Here is a 14791-nt window from a genome sequence, read left to right as displayed (position 1 = left end):
TAGGGGGGCCCTGCCTCTAGCCAGGTAGAGGAAAGGGACAATCGGATCTACTGGACTGTGTGGATCCGATGGCCTGGAACATCTGACCCACAAAGATATACGGCTCTGGTTGATACCGGTGCTCAGTGTACTCTGATGCCATCAAGGTACGTGGGAGCAGAACCCATTTCCATTTCTGGGGTGACAGGAGGATCCCAGGAGCTGACTGTACTGGAAGCTGAAGTAAGTCTAACTGGGAAAGAATGGCAGAAACACCCCATTGTGACTGGTCCAGAGGCCCCATGCATTTTGGGCATAGACTGTCTCAGAAATGGGTATTTCAAAGACCCAAGAGGATACCGCTGGGTTTTTGGCATAGCTGCTCTAGAGACAGAAGGCATCAGACAACTGAGTACCTTGCCTGGACTCTCAGACGACCCCTCTGCTGTGGGACTACTGAAAGTTGAAGAACAACAGGTGCCGATCGCCCGAGCAACAGTGCACCGTCGGCAATATCGCACCGACAGAGACTCTGTGGTCCCCATCCATAAGATGATTCGTGAGCTAGAGAGCCAAGGGGTGGTAAGCAAGGCTCGTTCACCCTTTAATAGCCCTATATGGCCCGTGTGTAAGTCCAGTGGAGAATGGAGACTGACAGTGGATTACCGTGGCCTGAATGAAGTCACACCACCACTGAGCGCTGCCGTACCAGACATGTTGGAGCTTCAGTATGAGCTGGAATCCAAGGCAGCAAAATAGTATGCGACCATTGATATTGCAAATGCCTTTTTCTCCATTCCTCTGGCAGCAGAATGCAGGCCTCAGTTTGCCTTCACCTGGAGGGGCGTGCAGTACACCTGGAACCGACTGCCCCAGGGGTGGAAGCACAGTCCCACCATTTGCCATGGACTGATCCAGGCTGCACTGGAAAAGGGTGAGGCTCCAGAACACCTGCAATACATTGACGACATTATCGTGTGGGGAAACACCGCAACAGAAGTCTTTGAGAAAGGAGAGAAGATCATTCAGATTCTCCTGAAGGCCGGCTTCGCCATCAAGAGGAGCAAAGTCAAGGGACCTGCTCGAGAGATCCAGTTCCTGGGAGTGAAGTGGCAAGATGGACGGCGTCAGATTCCCACTGAAGTCATCAATAAGATCACTGCAATGTCTCCACCGACCAACAAGAAGGAAACACAAGCTTTCCTAGGTGCCATAGGTTTCTGGAGGATGCACATTCCCGAGTATAGCCAAATTGTGAGCCCTCTCTACCTGGTCACCCGCAAGAAGAACGATTTCCACTGGGGCCCAGAACAGCAGCAAGCTTTCGCCCAGATCAAGCAGGAAATCGCTCATGCGGTAGCCCTTGGCCCAGTCAGGACGGGATCAGAGGTGAAGAATGTGCTTTACTCTGCAGCCGGGAGCCATGGTCTGTCATGGAGCCTTTGGCAGAAGGTGCCGGGTGAGACTCGGGGACGACCACTGGGATTCTGGAGCCGAAGCTACAGAGGATCCGAAGCCAACTACACTCCCACAGAGAAGGAAATCTTAGCCGCCTATGAAGGAGTCCAAGCTGCCTCAGAGGTGATTGGTACTGAAGCACAGCTGCTTCTGGCACCTCGACAACTGTGCTGGGGTGGATGTTCAAGGGAAAGGTTCCTACCACACATCACGCCACCGACACCACGTGGAGCAAATGGATCGCCCTGATCACGCAGCGCGCCCGTATTGGAAACCTGAATCGCCCTGGGATTCTGGAAATTATAACAAACTGGCCTGAAGGTGAGACCTTTGGATTATCCTCTGAAGAAGAGGAGGAGCAAGTGACACGGGCCGAGGAAGCCCCACCATATAACGAGCTACCAGAGAGTGAGAGACGATATGCCCTTTTCACCGACGGTTCCTGCCGAATTGTAGGTGCTAACCGGAAATGGAAAGCTGCTGTATGGAGCCCCACACGACGAGTTGCACAGGCTACCGAGGGAGAAGGTGGATCGAGTCAGGTCGCAGAGCTTAAAGCTGTCCAGCTGGCTTTGGATATTGCTGAACGAGAGAAGTGGCCAAGGCTCTATCTCTACACTGACTCATGGATGGTAGCTAATGCTCTGTGGGGATGGCTGGACCGCTGGAGAAAGGCCAACTGGCAGCGCAGAGGGAAACCCATCTGGGCTGCTGAGATTTGGCAGGACATCGCCACCCGAGTAGAAAGGCTGACCGTGAAGGTTCGACACGTGGATGCGCATGTACCCAAGAGTCGGGCTAATGAAGAACATCATAACAACGAGCAGGTGGATCGAGCTGCCAAGGTGAAAGTATCTCAGGTTGATCTAGACTGGCAGCACAAAGGAGAATTGTTCCTAGCTCGTTGGGCTCATGATGCCTCTGGTCATCAAGGGAGAGATGCAACATATCGATGGGCTCGTGACCGAGGGGTGGACATTACTATGGACAGCATCTCCCAGGCTATCCATGACTGCGAGACCTGTGCTGCGATCAAACAGGCCAAGCGAGTGAAGCCTCTGTGGTATGGCGGACGATGGTCAAAGTATAGGTATGGGGAAGCCTGGCAAATTGACTACATCACCCTTCCCCAAACCCGCCAAGGCAAGCGCTACGTGCTCACCATGGTGGAAGCAACCACTGGATGGCTGGAGACCTACCCTGTGCCTCATGCTACTGCCCGGAACACCATCTTGGGCCTGGAAAAGCAGGTCCTGTGGAGACATGGCACCCCTGAGAGAATTGAGTCAGACAACGGGACTCATTTCAAGAATGGCCTCATAAGCACTTGGGCCAGAGAACACGGAATCGAATGGATATACCATATCCCATACCATGCACCAGCTGCCGGGAAGGTGGAACGCTGCAATGGACTGCTTAAAACTACCCTTAAGGCACTTGGTGGAGGGACCTTCAAAAATTGGGAACAGAACTTAGCGAAGGCCACCTGGATGGTCAATACCCGAGGGTCCATCAATCGAGCTGGTCCTGCCCAGTCTGAATCCTTGCATACAGTGGATGGAGATAGGGTCCCTGTGGTACACATGAGAGGTATGTTAGGAAAGACTGTTTGGATTAATCCCACCTCGGGCAAGGGCAAACCCATCCGTGGGGTTGTCTTTGCACAAGGACCTGGTTACACTTGGTGGGTGATGCAAAAGGATAGGGACACCCACTGTGTACCACAAGGAGACCTTATTTTAAGTGAGAACTGTGTGTAGGATTTCATTATATATATATATGTGTGTGTGTGTGTAGTTTAAGGAAGGTATTGATTTGGGATGATGTAGATGGTAATAGAATAAGGGGTGGATAATGTCCTGGGTTGAAGTATATTCTATCACCATCTTCAAGAACTGTTGAAACCAGGTGAGGCAGTGCTCCCTGCCTCCTCCACTCTGGCTTATCTTCTGTTAATGGGCCATCAGCACCTTTGCTACACAGCTCACAGATAACCCCCTCCTGGACTACCTCCTGTTAATGGGCCCATCAGGCCTTATCACATGACTCACCATCCCATTGTGGGATGCTCCGCCCAGAGGGAGAAACCAAGCATTCCAGCCTGGATGTAAGCTGAGACTCTGAACACCAGAGGGGCGCTTACCCACTGGATTCCCAGAGGACCCGAGCTACCAGACTTTTCTACAGGATCACTGCTTCAGGAAGACCACCTCATCTGGACTGCTTCCATCACTACGCTCAGGTTGTATTCTGACTCTGTCAGTGGTCTTTTGTATTATTGCATTGATTTTATTTTACTTTCTTTCCTTTTTTTCTTTTTTTCCTATTAAATTGTATCTCTGACTTGGAGCCTCTCATTTGTTTTGCCTTCAAACTACTACAGTCAGCTGTCCATTTTCCCCCTGACCCTGCCCTATGTTATAGAGAAATACCTGTCAGTCCAGCCTGGGGTCAATCACCTTTCTGCTTCGCGCTCTCTATCCCCCAGTTGAAAGGTGGGCACACAGGCTTTGTTCGATCTCTTTTTCGTCCCCCCTCTCTTCGGGAATAAAGATCTCTGAGAAACCATATGGAAAAGAGCCTTCTCTGATCCTTGCTCTGAAACCTGGACACTCCAACACCTGTTGCCGTAGAACAACAGCCTTGTTCTGCACCATTACCTGAGACTGCAAGCAGATTCAGGAACGGCCCCTGGCGCTGCCAGCAATCAGAGCTAACTGGGGATCTACCAGCCCAGGGTCAGGAACCCCTCCCCACAAGAAAAACTGGATCCACTGCTCCCGCTGCTTCCCCTGCTTTGGGACAAACCCAGCAAGTTGCAGGCAGAGTTTGAGTGCAGGGCCCCAGAGCTCAGCACAGCCCGGCCCGGGGGTCCCAGAGTGCGTGGCCATGGAGGGTGTCAGGGCAGTCCGGGGAGATCCAGGGAGGTCTGAGGAGGGGACCCAGGTGAATTCCCTAATATTCCCCCTTTCCCCCTGTCCCCTCACACTCCCTCTGTCACTTTCACTTCCCCCTCTCCCAAACTGCACCACCGGGATCTGCCCGCCTCTCTCAGCCCCAGCCCTGGCTTTCAAGTGACCTGGGGACCCCCCGCAGAATGGGGGGTCCCTCCTGTGTCCCCCGGGTGTTGGGTGGGGGGATGTGAGGGCTGGGCGCGCTCAGGACAGCCCCGTCCTCACAGCCAGAGGCTCTTTACTGCTCCAGGGGAGAGGTTCATATCCCATCCCAAGGTCACTCTGGTCCTGGCTCTGCTCGTGATCCTGGTCCTGGCTTTGGTGCCGGCCTTGGCTGTGCTGTCAGGTAAGGGAGGGGCAGCTGCCTCAGCCCAGCCCCTGGGGGCACAGCAGGGTCCCTATTGCCTGTGGAGGGGAATCCTGGACCTTCTCCTCTCCCCTCTGCAGGGGGAAGACAAGGAAATATTCCAGTTGTTCCTGACACTCCGCAGCTGCTGGCCTGTCCTGCTGGGTGGGTTGGGTACAATGGGATGTGCCACTTCCTCTCGAAGGATGAGCGCACCTGGGATCAGGGTCAGGCTCAGTGCTCTGAGCTCGGGGCCTCCCTGGCCGTGCTCAGGGATGAGGAAATGGTGAGTGAGGGGCTGGGAGGGTGTGGGGTGGCCGAGGGGAGCCTGGGGGGCTCCTGGGCTGGGGGTGCAGCTCCCACTGCCGGCTCCTCTCCACTTCCCAGGAGTTCCTATTCCGCCTCAGCTGGAAAGTCGGTTACTGGCTTAGGCTTCGCAGACGGGGACAGCAGCTTCAGTGGGAGGACGGCAGCAGCTTCAACTCCTGGTGAGTCCCAGGGAGCCGAGCAGGACCTGGGGGGCATGTCGGGGCATGTGGGAATGAACAGGGGATGGGGCAGGAAGTGTCCTTTTGTGTGCCAGCATTGTCTCTGCTCCTCCTTGCAGGGTTCCTGTCCTGGGCAATGCAGAGTGTGTATACCTGGCTGAGAATCATTTTGGGAGTGTGACCTGCTCAAATCCAATGCCCTATCTGTGCAGCAGACCCCAAACTCGCCTGTGACAGGGGATGGACAAAGCACCTTCTCTGTGCTGGGCAATCACAGCTTTGCCCCTTTTTCAAACCCTGGGATGTCCATCCTCAGGCGCAGTGTCTGCCTTGCACTGACCCTCAGGGTCACCTCAGTACCTGATCTCATCAACATCTCACCCTGTTTGGTCTCAGGGTCACCTCAGTGCCTGGTCTCCAGGAGATGAACCTGCAGGAATAGGACGTGATGTGGAAGCTGACGTGTGGCTGCCTGTGCAGGGCCTGGGGGTTCCTTTCTCCTTCTGCAGCCACTCCAGGACTCATCCTGTTTCTCTTGCACTACACATTTATACACTAAGCCTGTATATATATGTAGGTACAACACTCTGGAAACAGATTTCAAATGCATTCTTCTAACACTGTATTTACACACTAAGCTTTTATATCTATATTGGTATAACACTGTGAATACAGACCACAAACAAGTGCTTCCATGTGGATGTGACCTTGGTTGGGGCAAGGTGCCAATAATGCCAATGTGTGATTTAACCTCACAGGTACCATTACCTTAAGGGTTGGACTCGATCCTTGTGGGTCCCTTCCAATTCAGAGCCTTCTGAGGAATGACCCTGCATGTCCTCCATCAGTATTTAGGGTGCCACTGTTGCTGCTGTTTTTGTATTCTTTATAATTTTGGGGTTTTTACTGAATGCTTGCAAAGTGCCCCCGGTGTCCCTCGTGTTCCCCCGGCGCCGGCAGCCCCGTCCCTGCCCTGCTCCCCCTCCCACGTCCCGTCCCGGCTGGCGGAGCCTTGGAGCTGCCGTGGGGGCCGTGGGGCTGCCCCGGGGGCTGCGCCCTGAGCCGGGGCCCCTTCCCAGCGCTCCCAGTCTGCCCATCCAGCCCGGAGCAGCCGGCGAGGGCTTCAGCTGGGACGGCAGGGGGGCGACGCCGAGGGGTGGGACCCACCTCGCTTGGGTTTGGTTTGCTCTTCCCAGCCTCAGGAAAAAAGATTTTTGGAAGTTTCTGCCAGAAATCTCTCCCCTCCTCCACTCAGCCCAAGGGCCTGGGGGGTTTTCCCTTTTATTTGGCGAAATCAAAGCCGTGCACTTCATGCTCATAATTAGGGCCAGGAGAAGTGACGGCTTTCCTCGGAGCCGGTGCCGGGGAACACGCCGGGCTGGGAAAGGCGGGCCGGGAGGTGCGGAGAAGTTTGTTTGTGTTTCCAGCTCAATCCCGACTCGGGCCCGGGCCCGTCCCAGCGCTGTTCCTCATCTGCGGCTTTCCCCTCACACAGCCCGGGGGCGGGGCCTGAGAGCGCGGGGCGGGTGTGGGCCGTGCACAGAGCCCGCCCTTGGCTCGCTGCCATTGGCGAATTGTGGCCTCACTCCAGAATCTCGCGCGCCGATTGGGCCGAGCGGGGCCAAGCCCGGCCCCGGGGCCGCCCCCCGGGCTGCCGTTGACCGGCAGAGGCGCCATTGGCGGAGCGTGTGTGCGGGCCCGGGAGCGGCGGCAGCGGCCGGAGCCCGGTGAGGCGGCGGCGGAGCTCGGAGGCGGCCCCAGCGCGGGTGGGAGCCGCGCTCGGTTCTGCCGGGGCTCGGGGCCGGCTGCGGGCGGAGGGGGCGGCAGGGGGCTCTGGCGGGTTCCTTGTGCCGTGTCGGCGCCGTGTTCCCCGTGGCCTGAGGGCGCTGCGGGAGCGGCTGCCCGCGGTCTCCTTCCCGCCGCTGCCTCGGCAGGAGCCGGTGCCGGAGCAGCGCTGCCTCGTCCCGCTTCCTGCGGGTAGGACGGAGGTGGCCGCCCTGTCCCCGGGGCTGTGCGGGAAAATTCCCGTGGCCAGAGGTTTGTGTCCCCGGAGGAGACCGAGGAGTCCTGTAAAAGTGACTTTATTCCTGAACAAAGGGAGAGGCCGTGCGGCGTTTGCCGTGGGGTCTCTCCAGTTGTTGTCGTACTCGACCTCCTTTTTATCCTGATTTTCCCTTCTGCATCTCCCTGTCCCTTTGCCCAGTGGCGAAGGTCCTTGGAAAGTTCCGACTTCCCGATCCGCCGCCTGCATGTCCTCGTTAATATGCACCCCCCTTTTGTATAACATCCGATATTCATGGCTCTGTTCAGTCTTTTTTCTTCTTTTTGATGTTAAGGAATTTCGCAGGACCTTGGCTGAGCAGCAGTCCATGTCAATGAGTAACGTTTTCTGAAACTGATGGTTTTTCGCATTCCTTCCGTTCTCCAAGTCCCTGTCCCTATGTCCAAGCAGATTCACTGATTCACTCTGTTTTTTCTTGCTGGGTCCTCTTTGACTTTGGGATTATTGTCAGTGCCCTCATTCCCTGTCCTTTTGTAGCCGTGTGTGGATCAGGAGGCCTGGCTGCCACCTGCATCCCCTTGCTCAGCTGCTGAATGAGCTGCCCTCAGCGAGGTGTCCTGCACGGTCCAAAGATGAGAGTTGCTGGAGCACAACAGAGGAGAAAGAGCCTTCGTTTAACCCATGGTGTGCCAGGGAACCACGAAACCGTGTCCCATTCCCATCCTTTCCACGTTTGGACCGGCACATGAGCTGCTTTCTTATTTCCTTTGTTATCTGTTTCACCAGTTTTCTGTTGTCATCTATTTGTCAACGACATCTTGAGTCATTTAATTTTCCACCCTGTCCTCCTCCTTCTGCTAATATATAATCTGATCCCATCCCCCGGTGAAATGTTGCATTCTTCGTTTGAGTGGATTGGTGAGCCAGACTGAGGAGCTGGATCTGTCTTGTGGACGTCTTGTAATCTAATTCTGCCATTGAAATGATCAGTGGGTTCTCTGGCCCCTGATCTGAATTGGTTCGGGTTCCCTGGGGCTGGTCCATGGTGTTGCAGGATTTGTTCTGATGGCCGTTCATCTTTTCCCCATTTTTGGGTGCTCCCTCCAGCCAGGGCTGCAACAATTGATCTCTTTTTTCTAATTAAATCCTCACACACTTGGATTCCCAAGTGATTTCTCTGAACTTGTGGTAGCACAAACACCCCAGTGGTCTAATGCTCCCTGTGTGACACAGACAGTGAGAGCACATGTTGGAGTGGGGAGAGGGATGATTCCCCCCCTCTTATTTTAGTGAAGTTTTCACAACATTCTCCATTTGCTGTTTCCCTTTGCAGCTGAAGCAATTTGTGTTGCAGAGTCAGATCTCCTCACTGTGGGCTCTGCCTTTGGCTGTGCCAATTCCATCTGTGCCAGCAGGCAGAGCTTGGGGTGAGGGACAGAGGGAATCAGCCCAATTCCTCCCCCGGGCAAGTAGAGCCTGGTGCATTGTCCACACTTTTCCCCAGCAGTGTTAATTTGCATTTCTAAAGCTCCTCTCCTGGCTGCCTGGAAGGAAGCTTCTCTTCCAGACCAGCGATTGAATGACTCTCATGTGGTTCCCTACAATCTACTTTTGTTTTAACTGTGAATTTAACTGTTTAATTCTTTTCACTGTTTACTGTTAAAGGCTCGCTTTTAAAGCTCTTCTGGTTTTGTAAAATGCAACCTAACGGTGAACATCGAAAAACCCATACCAAAATTTTGCCATCACTAAATGCCTTCCACAAACATACACAAAAACATTCCGAAGCCATCAAGTTTTTTCTGCTTCTTCTCCTAGGACTAAAAATTGTTTCTCACACCCCTGGTCCAAACATTACTGACAATTTAAAAGTAGGATTATTATGAGAGATTATTCTGATGGTGCAATCGTTTCTCTGAAACTGCGAGAAAAACAGTAATTCTCCAATAATACATTTAGTGTTAGAGAGTCAAGGCATTACTTGATTTTGGCCAGGATGTGCAACAGAAACCATTTCATCTACACGTAGCCTGGGTGTGCAGCAAAAATCATTCCATGACACGTGAGTTTTACTGGATTTTCCCTAAACTTTCTACAGTCTGACCCACAGATCCAGCAGAGGATCTGTGGGCAGGCACAGGGGCTTCCCCCGCTGCGGAGCCCTGGCTGCTGCTCCGGTGCCTTCAGTGCGGGGTCAGTCGTGGCCTGTTTAACATGCACAGACAATTCCAATTCCTTTTGGGAGTCTGGGAGAGCCATGGCTGGGGCATCGATCATGTTCGTTTTTTCATTTTCTCATGTTTTGTTCTCTTTCTCATGTCCATACCATAACATTGAGGCTGTCTGGGGTTAAAATGTCACACAATGTTCTGGGTAGAACAGAGAGTCCTCAATCCAGTCCTCCAATTCCCTATTAATCCTCAGAATTGTTGCAGCTCCTTTTTATCCTGGGTAAAGTTACTTCTGAGATTCCCTTGACCTTCTGTTGGTCAATTCACTACAAACTTTCAGTCAAATAATGCCCCAAATATTTAACTTCTTTCTCCACCTTTTGCGCTTTTTCTTTCAAATACTCCAAAATGCTTTTTAGCCTGAAAATGGAGCCATTCCACAGAGGCTTCTTCTACCACTTCGTGTCCTCCTGACTGGAGCAAGTCATCCTCATCCTGCATTATCCCTGTCCCTGGGGGTGAGGTAAATTCTTTTGATATTTTCTGCAAAGCTTGCCCGAATAAGGCTGGTGCTTCTGTGCATCCCTGCAGAAGGACCGTCCATGTCTTTCCCATTTTCCCTTCTCCCTCTTGTTCACACTCAAAGGCCAAATCCTGTTCAGCATCCTGTGTCAGTGGGCATCCCCCAAAGCATCTTTGACATCAAATCCTGAATGGCAGCAGTGTGAGGAGGGAACCTGGTTCCAGGTGGTGTAAGGATCTGAGACTGTGGGGTGCCTGGGTTTGATAATCTCATTTCTTCTTAGGTCCTGCACCATTCTGTGGATTCCATCTGATTTCTTGGTTGGCAGCATAGGAGGAGCATTATAGGGAGAGATGCCTGGCTCCCAAAGCCCTGCCTTGAACAGGGGCTCAGTAACAGGCTGTAAGCCCTTCCTTCCCTCCCTTGGAATAGGGGATTGCTTTTAGACACCACTTGTCCTGGTTGCTGCAGAGTCATTTGGAGAGGCTGGGTATCTGATTTTCCCTCTTTCCCTGCCGCTGCCCACACTTGTGGGTTCACTTCAGCACAGGCCTTGCCAGACATTTGACACAAAGGTACCACAGAACTGGCCTCTGTATCATCTTTTACAGTATTAATTTGCATTCCCAGTTTAGCCATCAAATGCCTTCCCAGTAAATTACAATCACAATTAGGAACAAGTAAAAATTCCTGCATTTCAAACCCATCCCCCACATCTGCCGATAGTGGTTGACTAAAACACATCTGCTCATCTTTCCCACTTGTCCCTGAATAATCAAAGACATTTTAGGGATTTATCAGTTCCTTAAATCCAGCTTCTGCTTATCAAAAGGGAAGTCTATCTGTCTTACTTCAGCAATATCTGGTTTAACTAAAATCTTTAATTCTTCAAAATTAATGTTACAAGAGCAGCAGGCTGCGTGGTCAGTTAATATTTTCTGGAAGTGATGCCTTCTTCTGTCCCTTCCTTATGTCCGAGTGCCTGGCCCTATCCCCAAGCAGATTCGCAGCATCTGTTTGTAAAGACACTTTCCTCTTCTCCCTTTCATGGGGGTTCCCCGTTTGCGGGACATCCCCCCTGGAGCAGGGTGTCCCCCGTTGCTGCAGCCCCACCCCTCGGGCAGGCTCAGCCAATGGGAGCGCGCGGCGCTGATGACTCACCAGTTGCCAGGCAGACCCGCAGGTCCCAGCGGTGCCCCCCGGACCCCACGTGCGCCCCGCCCTCGGCCCCAGCGCCCCCGCGAAGGGAATTTGGGGAGGTGGGAGGGGGGAGGTTTTGCGAGGGGCTGAATCTTTATATTGTGGAAAAGTTTTTGTCTGAGTCTCGATGTGTGGGGAGTTTTTGATCTGTGTCGATGTTTGGAGGACTTCTAGGCTGAATCTTGGTGTTTTGGAAATTTTCACAGACACAAGGTGCCCGCTGACTTTTTGAGAATAACTTGGGCAAGGAGGAACCCCCAGCCTAAGGTGCTCTCCTCTTGTTTTCTCCCTAAACCAGGATCTGTCATTCCCAAGGAGTGCCCAGATGGAGAAGGAGGAAAAGCCCAGGACATCCCGCAGGAGGAGGGGCTGCAAACCCAGCCCAGGGAGCTGCAAGGAGGAAAGACCTGCCCTGTGCCAGGAGGGCGGCCGGAGATCCAGCCGGAGCTCAGAGCTGGTGGAGAAGCCTCATGGAGGGGAGAAGCCCCACAAGTGCCTGGAATGTGGGAAGGGTTTCAGCTACAGCTGCCACCTGATCCGGCACCAGAGGATCCACAGTGGGGAACGGCCCTATGAGTGTGGGGAATGTGGGAAGAGCTTCAGCCACAGCAGTAACCTGAGGAGACATGAGAGGATCCACACTGGGGAAAAACCCTACAAGTGTGGGGAGTGTGGGAACAGCTTCAGGAACAGCTCCGCCCTGTGGAAACACCAGATGATCCACACTGGGGAAAAACCCTACGAGTGTGGGGAATGTGGGAACAGCTTCAGAGACAGCTCTACCCTGTGGAAACACCAGATGATCCACAGTGGGGAAAAACCATACGTGTGTGGGGAATGTGGGAGGAGCTTCAGAGACAGCTCCAGTCTCGCCCAGCACCCAGTGATCCACACGGGGGAAGGGCCCTACACCTGCTTGGAATGTGGGAAGAGCTTTGGATTGTGCTCCGACCTGAGAAAACACCAGCGCATCCACAGCTGGGAGAGGCCCTACGAGCGTCTCCAGTGTGGGAAGAGGTTTGCAAGGAGCTCCACTCTCCTCTTACATCAGCGGATTCACACGGATGAGAGGCCCTTCCGCTGCCCCGACTGCGGGAAGGGCTTCAACCGCAACTCACACCTCACTGTCCACCGGCGCATCCACACCGGGGAGAGGCCCTGCAAGTGTCCTGAGTGTGGGGAGAGCTTCTCAGACAGATCTAAAGTGACCAGACACCAACGGAGGCAGCACTAAGGGAAGCCCTGCGAGTGCCCGAGTGCGGGAAGAGCTTCGTGCGCTGCTCCAGCTCCATCCCCCATGGGAGGATCGGCGTTGGATGATCCCCAGTGACCCCCGTTGGGCAGAGCCCTGGTGATCCGTGGTCCTGGTGATCTGTGTTGGGAAGAGATGTGGCTGAGGGGGCTCCACATCTTCCTGTCTCCCTGTGGGCACCTGGATGAACACAGGGGCAGGAACATCCATCGGGACACAGACCGACATTGGGAATTCCTTGGGGAGAGCGGATTTGTTGACTTTCAACCCCAGAAAATCTTTTGTGCTCAGTCCTATCTTCTGGGGGCATCAAGGAATGCTGGATGGTCTTGGAGGTAATTTCCAGTGTCAGGATTCCACGATTTTGCTTTCCTGTTGCCCATGGGTGTTTTCCACAGACAAATGGTGATGAACTGGGGCAAAGACCATGACTGTGGAGGCAGTGGGGTGGAAACTGCTCCAAAAAAGGTTCTTCCCTCCCACCCAAGCATGTGGATCCTCAGCTGGCACAGACAGGAATATCCTTTTCTTTTGGCCTTGATTTGCTTTTCATTTCTCTTCATGCCTTTTAAATGTCCAACAGTGGGGTAAAAATAAAGACGTTGAACTAAGACATGGCTGGGGACATAAGACATGGGGAGTGACTTTGGGACACATGGACATGGAGGGTGACGTGGCCATTCATGGGGACATGAGGGGACACGGGCACAGATGGAGACGTGGGGGACAATGACAAGGATGGAGACACGGTGGGGAGGCAGCCATGGGTGAGGACATGGTGGGACGTGGCCAGTGGCAAGTGGGGACATGGCCATGGCCGGTGCCATGGGGGGAACTTGCAGGGGCTGTGGGGGATGCTGGGTTTGAGGGAGTTGAGGGTTCCTGGGAGGGCCTTGGGGCTTGCTGAGGGCTTTGGGGACCCCAGGCCCAGCGGCTCCGGCTGCGTTGGGAGACCCTGGTGGAGGTTCTGGGGCAGCTGCTCAAGGACCTCCTGACCTGGACCCCCAGCCGGGCATTGGGCTCCTGGAAAGGAATGAACGTCCTTGTCCCCAGGAGGGAAATCCCAGCACTCCCAGGGTGTCGTGGGCAGCTGAGAGGCCACAAAAGGGAGGGGAAAGCCAGTCAGAGCTGTCCCCCCTAACAACTGCACCCCAAAAATCCCAAACTCAGGGATTCCTCCCAGAAAAAAAGCTGCCAGGAGCTGCCTGAATTCAGGGAAAGGGGGGATGGGACCCCCAGACTGAGCAGGAAGGGCCTGGAACCCCTAGAACCAAGCATGGGGAGATGGTGGTGGGGGATTGGGGGGCAGTGGGGAAGAGGTGGAAGAGTGGGGGAAATGGGGGGCCTGGGACCCCAAAAGAGTGGGGGAGGGGTTGGGACCACCAGATTGCTTTGGGAGGGGTCCTACTCTGTCAAGCTGTTCGTGGGTATAGGGTCTTAAATGGCCAAGAACATTTTCTGGTTATTACGAGTTGTTTATTATATAAATGCATCGATCCAAAAAGCAGGAGTCCTAAGTATGTAGTCTTACTAAAAGTTGCAATACTTAAAGTCCCAGTGGGGCGTAGAAGCAGGTTAACAGACAGTTCCAACCTCGGGGGCAATAACTTACTAACAAGGAATCCCAGCCACGGGGGGAAGGCAGATTGACAGGGGCTCCCAGCCAGAAGGAAAAGGCAGATTCCTGGCCCAGAGTCCCGTTGCGAGCAGCGTTCTCTGCAGCAGTGGCCGCAGCAGCAAAGGCTTCAGCTGTAACAGCGGCAGCAGCAGCTGCACCCCCCAAGTGGTGATACCTGACAAAGTCCTGGCCACGGCCCCCTGGCCACGGCTCCCTGGCAGAGCCCCGTTGTCTCTTGTTGTAGATGGCAGGAGGATGGATCCGTCATTGAAGAATCGATGAGTCGATGCCATTGCCCCCGAAACAGGATTTTTATCCATGAACCATAAATGCATATTCATATCCTTATCTATAGGTTTTCCAGTTAAATAAGAACACAATTCTAAAACATTCTTTCTACACCAATCTAAACTTAATTTTGAAAGTATTTAAAACTGGGAAGGATGGTATCAATCCTTACACAAAGGCATATAGCATATCTATTAACATAAAAGGTTCTATCATATAACGTATCTATTAACGTAAAAGGTTCTATCTCACTCATGTAAAAATTGTACCTTTTCTGTCTAGTTCTGTGAGCGATGTTTTTGTTATGTCTAAAGCCAAATCACCAGGCCTTAGGGCTCTGGGCTCTGTGCTAGTGACGCACGCCCTCAGTCACCGGTGTCCCACTGGCTCCAGGGGGCACAGCCGTGCTGCGCCGGGAGTGGGGAACTGCCCTGGCATTAGCCTTGCCACGGGCAGAACCTTAGAGCCACCAGCTCTAGGACCCTGTGCCAGACGGCATTGAGGACCAGGTA

General features: G+C 53.6%; 1 pseudogene; it reads left to right on the top strand.

Annotated features, from left to right (window-relative positions):
• The first annotated feature begins 6906 nt into the window (after nucleotides 1-6906).
• The window catches only part of LOC136303316 (zinc finger protein 850-like), a 159020-nt pseudogene continuing 151135 nt past the window's right edge, over nucleotides 6907-14791 (top strand).

Source organism: Chamaea fasciata, unplaced genomic scaffold, assembly GCF_029207755.1.
Source record: "Chamaea fasciata isolate MVZ Bird 193981 ecotype frontalis unplaced genomic scaffold, bChaFas1.0.hap1 SCAF_32, whole genome shotgun sequence".
NCBI classification, from domain to species: Eukaryota; Metazoa; Chordata; class Aves; order Passeriformes; family Sylviidae; genus Chamaea; species Chamaea fasciata.
This window is presented reverse-complemented; position numbering and strand designations above follow the sequence as displayed.